A 3,725-nucleotide genomic window follows, 5' to 3' on the forward strand; every position below is an offset into this window, starting at 1 on the left:
TCTGCTTTTCTGGGCCAACAGCCGAAATATCCCCTTCACTTCTCCTTGGCTGGTCTTGGGCCATTAATACCATATCACACCCATTCCATTCTTATATGGGTCACCCAACTCAGTTCCGTGGCCTAAATCTGCCATTATTTGGTGTCTGTTGAATGCAAATAAAGCTGATTCTTGATACCCAGGGACAGTTGATGTAAGATTTTGATTGTTCTCTCTTCTCTTCCTGTTACTTCTTCCCTGCTACTTACTTTAGATATCACCTCTGCCAGAGAGCACAGGAGTGGAAAGAAAGCTTGCTCATTGTCAGTCTTTTGCTGTAAACTAGCTTTGTTAGTATTTCCCACTGGAAAAAGACTACTGGGGGAGTAGTCTGAGGCTTGTAGATTACCTTTTTTTCTGTGCATTCTCTGTCATCTGATAGCCTAGATAGCATCTAAACTTTTTTCTTAGTTGGGCCTTGGCTGTGTTTGTTGAATTGTTGTGTTGTGTTTGTTGAATTATATATTATCTTTAATCCATGACCCACCCTTGGTCAAATTCTATGATTAAGGGATATGAACAGCACTGGACTCTCACTCTATCCCATTAAATGAATTAATGCATGGGACATACTAGGACATTTCCTGGCCCAGAGTAAACACTGAATAATTGTTATTTCGTCAATATTATACAATATGCCTGAAAAATAATATTCAATATCCAAGGCATTAGTGTTTTGTTGTTTGTTGTTTTTTTTTTTTACTTTTTAAAAAATTTATTTGAGACAGAGAGAGTGCACAAGTGGGGAGGAGGGTCAGAGAGAGAGGGAGAAGCAGACTCTCTGCTGAGCAGGGAGCCTTATGTGGGGCTTGATCCCAGGACCCTGAGATCACAACCTGAGCCGAAGGCAGACGCTTAACTGACTGAGCCACCCAGGCACCCCAAGGCATCAGTTTTGTTGTTGTTGTTGTTATCCTGGAATTTTTTTTTTTTAAAGATTTTATTTATTTATTTGAGAGAGAGAATGAGATAGAGCATGAGAGGGGGGAGGGTCAGAGGGAGAAGCAGACTCCCTGCTGAGCAGGGAGCCCGATGCGGGACTCGATCCCGGGACACCAGGATCATGACCTGAGCCAAAGGCAGTCACTTAACCAACTGAGCCACCCAGGCGCCCTCCTGGAATTTTTCATTACAGCGGCCAAGACTGTTTTAAAGCAAAGTTCCTCAAGGGCAAGAACTAAGGATGATAAAATGGAGCAGTACAAGTTATAAACTCCTTAGGGGAAGACTTCTGCTTCTAGTTATGATGGACTAGCTTGTATCAGATCAATCCTCCTTATGAGAACAACTAGAAAAGCCTAGATTTTTTTTAACAGTGAGAAACATCTATTTGAAAGCATTAGAGAAATACTAAGAGTCTAAGGTATTAGAGAAAAAGGAAACACAGAGAGGTGAGCAGCTTAACATATGCAGCTACTTTCCTTCGTGAGGCATTTGATTATTCTGAATACGTACAGAGATGCTGAGCAGGACTGCTGGCAATCTTACAGGGGTAAGGAGACAAAAATTGGGATTCAAAGCTTTCCAAAAGGAGAGGTCCTCGTAAACAGCACAGTCTTTCAGCTGGGAATCTTGAAGGACTACACCCTGGTAATAAAAGCTAGCCTGAAAATAGACTAGCATTCACAGAGACTGAAACTCAGATCTGAATCAAATCAATCTCAGATTAGAGTAAAGAGATATTCTCCTGGCTAATTGCCTACCTGACCAAAGTAAATCTTCTTTGGAGGAAGAAGTCATCCAGACTCTCAAATTATCACCACAACTTTTCATGCATAGTGTCTGGCATTAAACAAACAACAACAATAAAACTGGGCATATCAAGAGATAGGAACAAATGACTGAAAACCAAGAGAAAAAAAATGCTGTAATTTAAACAGATACGTTGAATATATTTTTTAAATAGTCTAATAAAAATTGTAGGACTGAAATTAAGAACTCAGTGGAAGGATTTAAAGGCAGATTAAACTCAATTTCAGAGATGATTCATGAACTTGCGTATAGACTAGAAGAAAATATGTAGACTTCACTACAATTACAGCAAGATAAAAATTTTAAGAAATACAGAAAAGCGAGACTAAGTGATAAATGGGACCCAGTATAAAACATTTGTGTAATTAGAGTCCTGGAAGAGAAGGAGAGAGATAATACAGCATAAACAATTTTGATGAGAAAATAATCTGAGGATATAAAAACTGACAAAAGACATAGAGCCACAGATAAATACAAAGAAAGTTACAGCTAGACCCGTCATGTAAAACAGGTGAAAAACAACTAAAGGCAAAAACTGTAAGTATAGCTAGTATAAAAAATAACAGGACACATTTTGTTCAGAGGCACAATAATAGTCAAATTTTCAATGAAAATAATGGAAGCCAAACAATAATGAAAAGCTATCTTTAAAAGGCTAAAAGAAGGGATGTGGCTGGAGTTTGAGGTGTGTGGGACCTAGAGCCGCCCCGGGGCAGTGGATAACAGCTCTTCAAGCCTGCAATTAAAAAAAAAAAGGCCTCCAGTAAAATGACATTGCAAAAAATGGGGAAGAAACAGAAAGGAAAGAGTAAAAAAGTAGAAGAGGCAGAGCCTGAAAATTTGTGGTGGGAAAAGTACTGGACCAATGTGTAGTAAATGGGAAGAGGGAGTATTTCCTGAAGTGGAAGAGATTTACTGATGCTGACAGTACTTGGGAACCTGAAGAAAATTTAGATCGTCCAGAGTGAATTGAAGTATTTCCTAATGCTCAGAAAGCTGGTAAAGAAAAAGATGGTACAAAAAGGCAATCTTTATCTGACCGTGAATCTGATGATAGCAAATCAAAGAAGAAAAGAGATGCTGCGGATAAACCAAGAGGTCTTGATCCTGAATGAGTAATTGGTGCCACAGAGAGCAGTGGAGAATTCATGTGTGTCATGAAATGGAAAAGATTCAGATGAGACCGACTTGGGGCTGGAAAAAGGGGCACATAGGAAGTGTCCTCAAAGTGTAATTGTTTTTTACGAAGAGAGACTAACTTGTCATTCTTCTCTAGAAGATGAAGTTTAGTAATTGTTTCCATTGCTTTATATATATATATAAGATCTGGGTCTTGGTTTTTTTATTTCTTTTTTAAGATTTTATTTATTTATTTGACAGAGATAGACACAGTGAGAGAGGGAACACAAGTAGGGGGAGTGGGAGAGGGAGAAGCAGGCTTCCCGCGGAGCAGGGAGCCTGATGCGGGGCTCGATCCCAGGACCCTGGGATCATGACCTGAGCCGAAGGCAGACGCTTAACCGACTGAGCCACCCAGGCGCCCCGGTTTTTTGATTTCTTAGGATGAGGAAATAACATTCTAATGAAAATCAAGTTTGATATATTTGTTTTGAAGTAGTATCAGGGGAGTTGGTGATTTTTTGCATCTGTAGCACCAGTTACTTTGAACAAATAAAAGCTTTCTGTAGTTGCTTCCTTTATCAGAAAAGAATATTTGAGGGGCGCCTGGGTGACTCAGTTGGTTAAGCATCTGCCTTCGGCCCAGGTCATGATCCCAGAGTCCCGGGATCGAGTCCCGCATAGGGCTCCCCCACCTTGTGATCTCTCTCTCTTTTGTGTCAAATAAATAAATAAAATCTTTAAAAAAAAGAAAGAAAGAAAAGAATATTTGACACCATGGTGTGTTATTCCCCTACATTAGAGAACATCTTTTC

General features: G+C 39.7%; 1 pseudogene; it reads left to right on the forward strand.

Annotated features, from left to right (window-relative positions):
* Nucleotides 1-2,553: 2,553 nt before the first annotated feature.
* On the forward strand, nt 2,554-3,081 carry LOC118001346 (annotated as a pseudogene).
* The last annotated feature ends 644 nt before the right edge of the window (nt 3,082-3,725 follow it).

The sequence above is a fragment of the Mirounga leonina genome, unplaced genomic scaffold (assembly GCF_011800145.1).
Source record: "Mirounga leonina isolate KUSES-001 unplaced genomic scaffold, KU_Mleo_1.0 Mir_53, whole genome shotgun sequence".
In the NCBI taxonomy this organism is placed as follows: domain Eukaryota; kingdom Metazoa; phylum Chordata; class Mammalia; order Carnivora; family Phocidae; genus Mirounga; species Mirounga leonina.